The sequence below is a fragment of the Ochlerotatus camptorhynchus genome, unplaced genomic scaffold, assembly GCF_037179485.1.
Source record: "Ochlerotatus camptorhynchus isolate MF236.1 unplaced genomic scaffold, CSIRO-AGI_Acam_v1.1 ptg000700l, whole genome shotgun sequence".
Classification (NCBI taxonomy): domain Eukaryota; kingdom Metazoa; phylum Arthropoda; class Insecta; order Diptera; family Culicidae; genus Ochlerotatus; species Ochlerotatus camptorhynchus.
This window is the reverse complement of record NW_027041176.1, coordinates 122,104-136,087: the sequence shown is the minus strand read 5'-3', so window position 1 is coordinate 136,087 and position 13,984 is coordinate 122,104. Positions and strand designations below refer to the sequence as shown.

Sequence of the window (13,984 nt, the reverse complement as noted above, 5' to 3'; positions counted from 1 at the left end):
TACGTGAATGAATGTTTACATCACTATTAAAATTCAGAACTTTTATCTGTGTAGGAACTTACCATTTGTCTAGGATATAACACCTTTCCCCAGCACCTCCACTGGATTTTTATGTCCACCATCTGTCATTGTCTGCAAATATATCTAATATCAATCACCTGTGTTGTGATACTTCCTTCCACGAAAACAAATTTTCTTGCATTGCCATCGTCAGCTGTGAATCGCTGGTCCATTAATTACTCGGAATTAGTGGTCCGTACACACTTAGATTATTTTACCGAAATCTGTGAATTTTTACAGAAATCTCAACAGCTGAACGTTCGGTAAACAGTTCGGTGATTTTTTACAGATTTCCTGTAAATTTTCACAGATATTCGAAAAATGAAAATGATTAGACAAAATTGAATCGCAAATTGAGCTTCATTGGATTCTGAGATGATTTTGAGCTTCACTGGTTTAGTTTTGTGTGAAAATGGCACATAAAAAAAATCAGTTCAGACATGAAAAAGTTTTTGTAAGAAAACTTTTTTCCCTTAAAAGTGCCCATCTCGCGATGTATGGACGGTTGGTAGTAAACATAATTACCTATCTTGAGGCAAAGTTTCATCAAAATCAAACATGGCCATTTTTTTAAATCGACTTTAAATTTTTAAAATCGATTTTTTTCAGTGTAGGTCTCAAATGAAATTTTTTACAGAATTTTTTGTTTCGATAACTTGGACAATTTCCTAAAAGTCATCCATTCAACACATTTTTGTAGGAGTTGTCATTTTTCCATAATATTTTTTTGAAAAAAATCGGCAGAAAAAGTTTGGCCCTTCTCAAATGTTAGTCTAGATAAATTTTGGAACAACTAAGTACGCAGTGGCATATTTAGTCAAGGTCCACACATCCAGAAAGTTTCATTGAAATCTGAGAGGGTGCTGCCAGCTCCGAATACGATTTGGCGCGAAATGCGTCATATATTGTATGCAACCGTCAATCTTTGTAAGCTGCATTTCTTGCAAGTTGCTGGTTTACGTGAAAAGAAAGTTTACGCGCATGGATGTTTACATGACCAGTAAAATTAAGATTTGTTTCTATGTGGATGTCCCACATGAAACTATGCTATGCTCAACATTAGTTTTCAGTTAAATGGACGCACTTCTTAGAGGAAGAATATGACGACAAAACTGAGCTCGAGGATCACGAAACGTTTTACGAATGCCAGACAGTATACAGGAATGGGAAATATTTTTAATAGAAATAACTCTAATGTTACGTTAGTAAAAGTCCCTCAAGCTCTTCATTTAACCCTCATACGACGAATGAAATCTCGGTATATTTTCAAGACTTTAATCGAATGAGAAGCGCTGCTATGACTAACGCGAGTCAGTTGTTCTAATACCATAATTCTAGCCAATGAACCTAGCTGGGGTGAAGGTGTAACAAGTGAAGAGGTTTTGCAAGCAATTACAATGTTTATAGAATTATCAATGGTCTGACAAAAAGGTAGGCTGTGGAGTTCTAGTTGCTGTTTCAACGCGACTCAATTCTAAAATCATCATGATCACAAAATTCGTACAATTTGAGCATGTGTAAGCGAAAGTGCAAGTTGCAGGTGAAGCACATATCTTTGTTTAAGTGTACTTTCCGTCAAACAATGCCCACAAAGACATATATGATAAGTTCTTTACTATAGCCGAAGAAATTATGTCAAGCTTAACCCCTGAAGTTAAAGTACATATATATTTGACTTCATTTCAGACATGGACAATGAAAACATCTTACTCCTGTCATTAGGGAAAATGAAACACTGCATTTCATGTTTGACCAAATTTGAAATTTAGGACTTCATCAAATAAATCATGTGAAAAATCAGCAAAATTGTTACATAAGCTTTTTATTGACACAGCAATCGAATATTCTCTGTCAATACATGATTATGAAATGCCCACCCGCATAAACGTTAACCACATTATGACCTTAACAATAATGGTTTATCTTCCTTCCGAGACCATAATGGATATGGTTCCATTGAACATAATCGAACCATAGCTGGTTATTGTTTTGACCATATTGGTTAATGTTTTTACAGACCTGACCATAACATCAATGGGCTGTTAAGAACGTTTACCGTACGAAAAATCACAAATCCTCATGTACTTTCAACACAACAAGTGTATTGAAACTTCATCGTTTATGGTTCTCCAATATGTAGAAAACATTATTCACAACAGTCGTGGTATTGTAAAATCGTTCGTTATAACCATAAATAATATCCCCGCTTTATGGCTTTCGTAGTGTAATTTAACCATTACTGCTGAAATTTTAATGCATTCCCACTCTATACGTACCATATACAATGTGATCTATAATATTGTCATAACAAATTAAATACCTTTTTAATGGATTAAATGAGTTTTATTTATTGTACCAAGCAAATGGTTGGATTGAGCATAAAAACATTATGAATGGAGAAAATCGTTTCAAATAAAAAAAAATAACAAAATATTCGTCTTTATATTTAGTAGGCACCAGCTGTATCCTGTAAAGGCCTTTTTCTAGGTGCGTCGAGCAGCCGCCTTATTTAGGTTGCTTATTTTTTGCGCAAGGTATTTGCGCACATTCTTCTCGTTGGCGAAATACATTATTTCCTTTACTTTGGATGGGCCCAGCTTCATGGCCACACGTTCTACAAGCTTTTCTGTAAATAAAAAATGCATCAGAAGAGAACACGGTAAGATTTAACTCATGAACTTACCGCAAATAAATTGGAAAATGCTTGGAGTGATCTGTTCTCGTGCTGGATATAAGGGGGTCCCATCTTCTCGCTGAAGATTTTTAAATCTTGGTGTTTGCTTTCCGGTAACGCTCATATTCATTAATCTCTCCGTCCCAAAGAAATGAATAGCAAGATTGCAGACAAAAAGACTGTCTGACTGCGACTCATAATCAATTCTCTTGATTTCCTCTAGAGATATGTCTATTGAGTCATCTGTGGTAAAGTTAACCTATAAAAATAAAATGAAGATATCCTACATTAAACAACATCCACAATGTTTCCGGCAGTACAGAATAAAATTCGCTGAAGAGTTTCAACTGACAAATAGTAATTCAAATAAGCTTACCGACGGTATCTTTCGGTTGTCCTTCAAATCTTGCAATTCGCGGGAGAGTGAAAGACTGTGGTCCGCGGTTTGCGCTTTCTCCCTTTCCAAGTCTGCAATTTTGTTTCTCAGTTTTTTCAATTCAGCTGTTCTCCGAGCATTGAGACTGCGGAAATAGTAACATTTAGGACATTCCAAATCGTTATCAATATCCCTGGGAGATGTTTCTTCTTTCTCGCCATTGGTTGTTGTGGCCAGCTCGGTGGCCAGCGGTGTATCGAACTGCTGGGGCGATAATGGTTTGGGAAAGTTGGATTTTCTTCGGTTTGCTGTGATGGGATCTGCACCATTGGAATGTTGAATACTATCTGTGAACAGGTGTTACTAGTAGCCTGTCTTGTAACCGGGATTTCCTGAAGCAGAATTCTGTTTTGTAAATGTTGTATTTCTTCTGATGACATCTGAACCAGAGTCATGTCATGCTGATCGTGTAATTCTGGACGTGTTACATTTGGCACAGCATTGATTGAGAGATTAACTGCATTTACTAGTTCATTATTCCTGACTTGTTGAATTGGTTCGGATCGATGAGTTGGCACGTTAACCACTGTGAATACAGAAAAAGGTTGAAAATTAGAATCACTTTGGTCGAAACACGTATTTCTTTCTGGCATTGCGGTGTCGCACATTGCATGCGAGGATCCGATCTTTTACCTATATTTTTAGTAAACAATTCTAAGCTTACCTGATGTTTGTGTCGAGCTTGAGAAATCTTCCTCTGATGAGTCCATTTTCGTATCAACCCTTTGCAAGTTGCCGAGCAGGGAGAACTATGATCTTCGTCCACCGTTTGAGCATCAGGGAACATGGTTTTCGGATTTGGTTCTAATGGATCGTCAACCCTCTGTGGGGGGCCCTGAGTCTCCGTCTGCTTCACTGCAACGAAGACGTATCCGGTACTGCTGATTTGCTTATTATGCGCAGCTAGCAGTTTCTGCAGCTAGAACGAGCATATTAAGGTGTTACACTTGACATAATTATCTTATAATTATTTAAACTTACTTCGTCGTTAATTTCCCCTCCATTTTGAGAATTTGCACGCTCCTCCAGCAGGTTTAATTTTCGATTGACCAGCGTGGGTGCATTTCTTGGTTCTGTGGGAAAATATGTACATTTCATTATTAAAAATGTATTGTTAATAGTTTAAAATACCTACGCTTAATGCTGCGTGATTTATAATGCTCGCGAGCAGCTTTCTTCTTCGGCGACATGGTTTTTTTTTTCAAATTGAATACTGCGCAAAAATGGCTAACTTTTCTGATTCTGAATCAAAACTGCGGAAGCAGTGCTGCACACTAAGAACAAATAACTCAAATGTAGGTTTACTTTACCCAAATTGGACTACACTGAAACAGGTCAATTTCGTCTATAACCATAGAAAAACATTATCATACAGTTCCATTTAATGTTCACATTGAAAAAACAGGAATGTTAAAGTTTCTTATGGTTAAGGAGTATACGCAACAATTTAATAAAGGTTTTGTATATGGTAACTTTATCTTGTACAGTTGAATTACATTATTACTGTAATGAATCAAGTATACAGAAACCATAATCAATATGGTAACCTCAATTCGAACCGTTGGGATAAAGTCGTACCGGTTATCGAAATGGTATTTAATTATGCGGGCAGTGACTGTGAAATCTTTGATTATCAAACAGATAATTGAAAATTCATGCTTCACTTTCAACAAGTTTTGTGTTGTGATTGAAGCCAATGTCGATACGTATAAATGTTTTTTTTTTTTTTTTTTATAGTCACTTTAACACTCTTGGGTCATTCGTGACTTGTCCGGGGGTGAGATTTGAACTCGTGACTTTGGCGTGAGAGGAATGGATGTTAACCACTACGCCGGGGTCGCCCCCACGTATAAATGTTTAATATGTGCGGAAAAAGTAAATGTTGGGTTTGATCGGTGCTCGAGAGTTCCCGGGATTAATGTGTTGAGATGCTTCAAATGTGGAGAATTTGGACCCTAGAGTATCGATTATAAAAATTTGATAGATGTTCTAGGTGCAGCCAACAACATACAAGTCGTCGTCAGAGTGTACGTCAACTGTATTGAAATGTGTTAATTGTTTTAAAATGAATAAAGAATTTAAAATGAACTTGGACGTCAAATATGCCGCTTATAGCTCAGAATGTTTGCTCTATTAAAGAATTTTTGAACAGAAGAAAAGCAGCTTGCGTTTTATGAAATTGCAGTCAAGTTCCAGGAATGTAAATCAATTCGATTTTTTGTAGCATAGAGCGTAGCGTAGATTGTTGAGGTAAAACGTCCACTTTTATTTTTATTAGCTGAAGCTTTTGATCAATATAGTTTTCCAAGATATATTTGTTACTGTTTGTTTATCACATTCTAGACACAAGGGCGGTGTTGCTATTTATGACAAAGAATCAATTCAGTTCAACCTTTGTAATTTTGATGTTTTGTATCATTCTCCTAGTTCTAGTGACCAGAGTTTTATTGAAGTTTTAGGGAACTGGCTCGAGACATTCCTTGATTCTAGTAAATTAAATATATTAGCTGGTGATTTCAATATAAATTGGCGTGAAAACTATAATTCGAATCATTTGACGCGGTTAGCGTTTTTTTTTCAACTTAAAACAAACGGTAGATGAATATACGCGTATTTCCAAGCACAGGCGTTGATTAATCACGTTTATTCCAATATTAATTTTATTTGTTCAAATACGGATACTGATTTGAAAATAACCAATCCTCATCATGAGTGATTAATATTTTAGATAGAACAATAATAACGATGACTTAATCGCGCTTAATAAATATGCACAATCGATAAAAAAAAACTCGTTGTGAATATTTCCAGAGGAAGTTTAATCAGCATTAAAACAATAACAAAAAGTTATGGAAAATTTTGAAATCTTCTTAAAACCTAGTAATTGCAAACCGCAGTGCACTACTTTGAATGTCACATTAGAACAGTCAAAGCAAGTAATTGCATCTAAATTTAATGATTATTTTATCGACAGTGTTTCGTTTATTAATCAACCCATTGAATTGGTCGATGAACCTGACGAAATACTGCAGCCAGTTAATAGTAGTTGCAGATTTGAAGGTTTCTCCCAATTACATTAGATGATCTTAGAATTATTTTTCAATAAGGAAAATCTGCTGGAGTTATTCAAGATTGCTTTCATGAAATTGACCACATCTTGCTGGACCTTATTAATGAATCATTGCAAACTGGACATGTGCCACAAATTTAGAAGGAATCCTTAGTGGTTCCTATTCAAAAAGTTGATAGAACGATTAAAGCCGAAGAATTTCGTTCCAACATGTTGCACACATTGGAAAAAATTAGAACTTGTTGTTGAAGTCCAGCTGTTGTAGTATTTAAATAGTAATGCTGTTGCTGTTTTTTTTAAATCTGAAACGCGCTTTTGAAACAATTTCTAGCCCCTTATTGTTAAGTACGATCAAGCCCTTTGGTATTGCGAGTAATGCATATAAATGGTTTGAAAGCTATTTATCTGACAAAACTCAACGGACTTTTTTTTAATGATTATATTTACAGTCCCGTGGAAAATATCCTTGGAGTGACCAAAGGAAGTGTATAAGGGCCTCTTTTATTTATTAAGCATATTAACGACTTGCGGCTTGTTCCACGATTTTGCAACATTAATCTTTTTGCTGATGATACTGTGTTATTCATTGCAGCTATGGATTTAGATGGTGCCGTTTTACACTTGAATGAAGATTTGCGTTCTCTGGTTGAAGTATAAGCAGATGAAATTGAACACAAGGAAAACTAAATTTATGGTAATTTCGCGGAATCGATTAAATGAGAACGTCTCTGTTGTAATTGATGATGAGACTATTGATCGCGTTCGGGAGATTAAATATCTTGGCGTGATTATTGATGACAACCTTAAGTTCAACTCTCACATTGACAATTTAATCAAGAAAATTGCCAAGAAGTATAGAATTCTATGTCAACTGAAAAACGATTTAACTATTGTCTGTAAAATACAGCTATACAAATCAATCATCTCTCCTCATCTAGACTTTTGCCATTCCATTTTATTTCTGGCCAAATATTGAGATTACAGCGCGAGTAAAATAATGCGTTTGATTTTGAGATGTAATAGATTTAATGGTACGTAGGTTGTCGGTCTTTGTATATTTTTAATTTTTAAAGTAGTTAACGGTTTGCAGCCTCAATATGTGTGTGATGGAATTGAAAGAGGAAGTGATTCTCATAGATTAATACTAAATGAAATATGAACACCATATTTCTTGACTTGTGCTTCACAGAAATCATTGTATTTTAAAGGAATAAATGTTTTCAATTCGATGCCTAGACTTGGTAAACGTGAAACAACACTAACAGAATTTAAGAGACAATGCATTTCAAACGTTACAACTATCTTTTGAACAGTTAACATTAATTTTTGTTTTTTGATATGTTTTCCATCGATCTTGTTTTACGTGCTGAGCACTAATGGTACCGACGCCAGGGAGGTCCGAATAGCCCGATAATGGCCCTTTTTGCAATATAAGACTGATATACGGCTTTCAGTTTTTGAATTTGCTTTATATCAGCATTCCATTGAATTTTTTGCATTAAGGGGTTACGCCTACCTGCAAGACCAAAAAAAAAGCGAAAGTTTTATTTTTTTTTTTCGAAAACGACGCAACATATTGAAATGTATACATTTCGAGAAATTTTTGGCACCGGTTTTGAAAATATGATTCTGAGATAATCGCGTTTAAAGTTTCAAGTTGGGTTTAGTCCACTATAAGTGAATATTTTTGTACGTCGCATAACTTTCACAATTTTCATCGGATCAACTTGATCTTTTGAGGAAATATTCTTGACTTTATATACTTTCGATTAGGTCAGTAAAAAAAAATAGATTTTTTTAAAGTTTGCAGGTAGGCGTAACCCCTTAACAGGCTTGATGGTAACTTGGTCGTTATTTAGATTCATTAATTGAACAAACCATGTGTATTAGTTTTTAGTGTATTAGTATGTGTATTAGTTTAGTATTAGTTTAGTGCATGTCGTATTATTCCATCACTATTAAGAAATGATGAAGTATTCGGTTTTAAACAGTTGTCATTCTTGCCTTCATCGCAAGGAATCGATTATAATTGAAAGGTCACGCTGTTTATACCCTTCGGAGTTGGAACACCCTCCAAAGGTGCGCCCCTTTGTCAGTCAAATTTGGATTCCTTAGCAACAAAAACAAGCTATGACACCGATAATGACCATGCATCAGAACCCTAGTCTTAACCACTTCAAACTAGGGAAGAATGAATAGAAGATTAGGAATCAAGGCATAAAAAGTAACAAGGACTAAGATGTGTTCCTTTGATTACTGAAAAATCCTGTTCCCCTAGTTTGAAGTAGTCAAGACTAGGAATCGGTGGTAGATCTAACATCCCATAACGTGCCACGAAAAGGTGATCTACCCACGTTACGGGGTTTATTTCAACATCAAACCGTGTTTATAATTTTAGACCACCCTATAGTAGTTGAGAAAGTGTTGTAAAATACCCCGTTAACACTGCAGCCTATACTTAATATTGTATCAAAAATGTTGAATAATGCTATACACAATAAATATACTTCCATCAACAAAACGTTTGTTGAGTCTACGTGATTTTACTACACTTTTCATGATTCAACTATATTTATTGTAGGTATCGAAGGTGGTAGATCACCTTTTCGTGGTACGTTGCTATTATAAGATCTACCACATCAAAATCTGGCCCTAAACTAAATCTAGTTGACGACTATGAGCCTCGGATTCGAGATTTAAAACAAGAAAAAGATCGGGTCATGGTTCTGCTGCATGGTCAACTATCAGTATCATGCTTGTTTGTGTCGCTAAGAAGGCCTATTTTGTTTGTAGAGAAGGCGCGTATTTGGAGAGGTTCCAGAATTTTTCAAATTATACTGAACATCACAATTGAATGAACATACATGTAAGACCTATGTTGATAGATGAGAGGGCGCGTCTTTGGATAGATACCAGAACTGTTCAAATGATACGGAACATCACAATTGAATGAATATTCACGTAAGACCTATTTTGGTTGCTTAGACTGGACACGTCATCGGAAAAGTTCCAGAACGCTTCGAATGATGCGGAACATCACAATTGAATGATGCTTCTTGTGAGAAGAGCAAGTATGTATGATTTAACTGTATCGAAAACGAATACCTCATTACTTTTTCATAGTAATGAGGTACTACGACATGCACTAAAGGACACGGACATATCACAAAAGATCAATGTATTAGTTGCAGTGATTATGACCCGAACAAAGGACATATATGTACGTCGTTAGTCAACAATATTGTTGTTGAATTTAAAATACTTTCTCTGTGTGATAAATCAATTTTAACTAGTAATAATATCAATGACGTTTGAAGGTAGTCTATTACACATTTTATACGCTGTAGTGTGAACGTGGTATGAGTCTATATAAATGGTATACACGCCAACTTGAAATTAACCATTGAGTTAAATTTCACCGACTTTACTTCAAAACTTACTTAACTCATTAATGTTAATTGTTTTACCAATTCATGAGTAACTGTTACATAGTATTGATAATTTATTGATAAATACTCATTAAATGGGTATAATTTTTACCCATTAACGAGTTAAGCCACTTTTATTGAAAATGGGACACATTTTACTCGTTAATGGGTGAAAGTAGCGTTATTAATGAAACAAGCAAAGCGTACACTGAGGCAAATAGACTTAAGAATTTCATAAGGCTCGACTTATGAACAACACATATGAATTTCATAAGCTTGACGGAATTCCATCGACGTTCTCCAAAACGCACTTGGAGTTTGTTGTCTCCACTGCTGCACGTTTTTCATCGTTTTCCCATCCTGTTGAAAGCTAGCGCACATGTTTCCAGTACACAAGAAGGGCAACAAATAGGACGTTGGCAACTACCGTGGCATCACTTAGCGCTGTTGCTAAATTGTTCGAACTCGTTGTTATGGAACCGTTACTCGCTTACTGTAAGCCGTATATTAGTATCGACCAACATGGTTTCATGGCTGGTCGCTCCACTGCCAATAACTTGCAGTGCCTTCTCTTACTCTAACAGTATATCGGATCGTGCTCAGATGGATGTCATGTATACTGACTTATCTGCTGCCTTCGATAAGTTGAACCACCGCATATCAATCGCAAAACTGGACAAGCTTGGTATCCACGTCTGTCTTTTGCAATGATTTCAGTCGTACCTCACTGATCGCTATCTTACTGTCATTGATCACCAGTCCCGTTACTCGCTGCCACGTCCGGCATACCCTAGGATAGTCACCTGGGACCGCTGATTTTTCTGATTTACTTTAACGACGTGAATCTGGTAATTGAGGGACCACGATTATCTTACGCAGATGACCTTAAACTCTTCCTTCGAATTCACTCAATTGAAGACTGTTGCTTCCTTGAACGTAGCTGAATGCTTTTGCTGATTGGTGTATTCTAATCAAATGGGGGTTCACCCGTCCAAATGCTCGGTTATTTCTTTTTCGCGCTAGAAAGAGGCTATTATGTTCAAGTATGTTTTGATATGCACTGAAATTGAGTGCGTCAGCCAAATTAAGAACCTAGGTATAATTCTGGATACACAACTTTCTTTCAAACAGCACATCTCGGATGCCGTCAACAAATCTTCAAGAATACTATGGTTTATCTTCAGGATTGCCAACGGATATTTATTTATTTATGTATTCGTCAATCAATCAAATCGTTGACTACATATTAACATTAGGACTTATGTTCTATGACTTCGCAGAGTTCTGAAATATATTTTTAATTCTGTTTATATTTAGGTCAATCATTTCACAATGATGATTGTAAACAGTCATCATCTGATTTACAGGTCCAAATTTAGCGTAATTGGTCCGATGGCGATCTACTGCGAACAACTGTCGATTGCGTAATTGTCGGGAAGGTGCATACAAATTTAGCCTTGACAATAGATCAGCTGAGTCAATGCGTTGCGAAATGATATTGTTTAATAAAGAAATCTTTGCGTAATCCCGACGTTCTTTCAATGTTTGAATGCTGATCAGCAAGCAACGTGCTTCATATGACGGGAGAGGAAAAGCCGTCCAACCTAACTTACGTAGTACATATAATAAAAATTGCTTTTGGATTGACTCTATTCTTTCTTCATGCTTTTTCAACAACGCTACAATATTCTAAAATTGACCTCACATAAGCAACGCAAATTGATTTAATTGTATAAGGATCTTTAAAGTGGATACCAAAACGTTTTATAAAATTAAGCATATTGCCTGCTCTATGTATTATTGGTCCACAAATGTCAATTTAGAATCTAGAATAGCACCTAAATCTCTTACATTTTCACAGTTTTGAACGTTTTCATTACCTAATGTAATACAAAGATTTTATTTGTTTAGTTTTCTACTGTACGTTATAAGATTACATTTTTTAATATTTAGTTTCAATAAACTTTTACTACACCATCTACTGCCTTAAATCGTTGTACTGCTCTTTGTCTCGCTCCATATTAGAATATTGCTCGGTTGTCTGGACTTCTCACTACAACAACGGTATCGAAAGAGTTGAGTCTGTTCAGCGACGGTTCCTGAGATATGCCGTACGTAAACTGCCGTGGACGGATCCCTTCCGATTGCCTAGCTACGAAATTCGTTTGCGACTGATCCATCTGGAGCCCCTGTCAGTCCGAAGAGATACAGCAAGGGCATTGCTAATTGCGGATATTTTGCCAGGACGTACCGTTTTCCCTGTTTTCCTTGAGCAAGTTGATATCAATTTTCAACCCTGAGCCCTACGGAATAATTCAATGCTGTGCCTTCCCATACAGCGAACTAATCATAGCATGTTCAGCGCAATCGGTGGTTTACAGAGACTCTTCAATAGAGTCTCAACACTGTTTGACTTTGACCTGACTCGCCAGCTGCTTCGCTGGATGTTTAATTCGTTTTCTCTAGATCAGTAATGTTCCTTTTTTTACGAGATGACTATCTAATCTACGTACTTATTGATGTTTAGTTTTTGTACTTTTCATGTTTAGTTTATGTTACATCATTGGGGCCAATAACGCCTGTTGATGTTTAGTCACCAATTTCTTGTGGCTACCGATATATTTATACCGATTTCTTGTTGCTAACATTCATAAGTGTTTCTTATGGAGTTCTTACGTGCTGTTGACTCAGTGTACGATAAATCTTAAAGGGAAGTGCTCAAAGAAACCTAAGCTGAGTTTTTTTTCCCAAACACTTTTTTATTTTTCACATTATTATAAGCAATAGTAAGATCTATTGCATTGCTGGCACCACTGCAGTAGAAGGGTACTATGTAACGGATGAAAATTATATTCCATGAAAAGTACCTGGCATGCTAGGAAATTTTTTAACAACGGACATGTACAAGTGCCTGTAACGAGGATGCGGCGTACTTTAATGCCCTTGCTCTATCATACATGAAAATACGAGAATGGCTTAAAAGGAAAAAAAAACAACATAAAACCATATCGATTAAAATCTCCAGCATAAGTGGCAACGTGCACTCAATAACCATTAACCTACCTAGAGTTTGTTCTAAATATCATCGATCTTCCTGATGGAAAACAGAAAAAAAACATTTCACTATGAGAACTTAAAAATTTGTATCACAGAATCATTTACCGCTTTCGGGTACAATGATACTTTTGGAGGAGCTCAAATTGAGAAGGTTTTATGTAACCACCGGGAAAACAGCACGACTCACACACATCTTCGCATTTGTACGCATGTTTTCACTCAAATACTTGCACATAGTAAAGTAATCTTACTTGTGTCACTGCAGCGGCGAGCCCCGTCCGTGTTGAAATAGTTTACGTCTTGTTCACTGCACTGTTAGGATACTTCAATGAATGAAATAAAAATAGCATCTTTCACTAGGTGCGCTTTCGAAACGAATTTCCGCCGTTACACTACAAATTTCCCTTACTGCAAGTTACCAACAACGCCTATCACAAATCAAATTCCTTTCCGAATGCTCTCAAACAGCCACTTGCTGGGTGAAAATCCCATCTTCCCACACCTTTGCCAATAAAGGCAGGTTTCAGAAGAAAAACACTTGCTGGCCAATTGAACAAAGTGCCACGATAGCAATTTACACATCCACAGCGATTGAGATCTCAAAGAAGACTGATACAAATTGGAGCGACAAAAACGGATCCAGCAAGGATTTATTCTCTCCGAAAGGACATGCGCTTTCCGGTCAAAACAAACGGGAGAGCATTTTCTTTCCACTCACCATATTCACAGGTTGCACTCTGCGAACATGTGATTCCGAACACATGTACGCAAGAGTAGAATAACACACTGTGGTTACTGTGTGAATAACAGGCTGTGTGGGTGGGAGATGTTTTTAAGACAGGTGGGCAGGAACTCACGGTCTCCCAGTGTTGGTGATTTCTTTGCAATTAATGTTCACGAAAAGTTCACTATTTTGCCATACAGAAATTCAAAACAAAAATTTTTATCTGCGGATTTGGACAGTTTTTGACCTGTTTCATACGACCGTAAGGTGTATGCTGGTCACAAATGCCGTGCCAAACTGATTTCCAACGCAATTAATCAATCTTTGATGTGAATTTCGCTAATAAACACGAGGAGCATTTCTTATAGCAAAACTTGCCATAACAAAATGGGTGATTCATTTTAGTAAACAAACTAACACTTCTTCTGACTGTGTCACCTCTCTTACTCGCCTACGTGTGGGTGGTTCTGGGGCTAGGCGAGTAAGAGAGGTGACACAGTCGGAAGAAGTGTTAGTTTGTTTACTAAAATGAACC

The 13,984-nt window shown here is 36.5% G+C and overlaps 1 long non-coding RNA gene across 1 annotated transcript in view; it reads right to left on the bottom strand.

The window, feature by feature from the left end:
• LOC135714716 (uncharacterized) overlaps nucleotides 1-13,315 on the bottom strand; it is an 86,558-nt gene extending 73,243 nt beyond the window's left edge. Inside the window, exon 1 of the long non-coding RNA XR_010518870.1 lies at nucleotides 12,977-13,315. This is a non-coding gene — a long non-coding RNA (uncharacterized LOC135714716). The remainder of the gene's footprint in view (nucleotides 1-12,976) is intronic.
• Nucleotides 13,316-13,984: the final 669 nt, after the last annotated feature.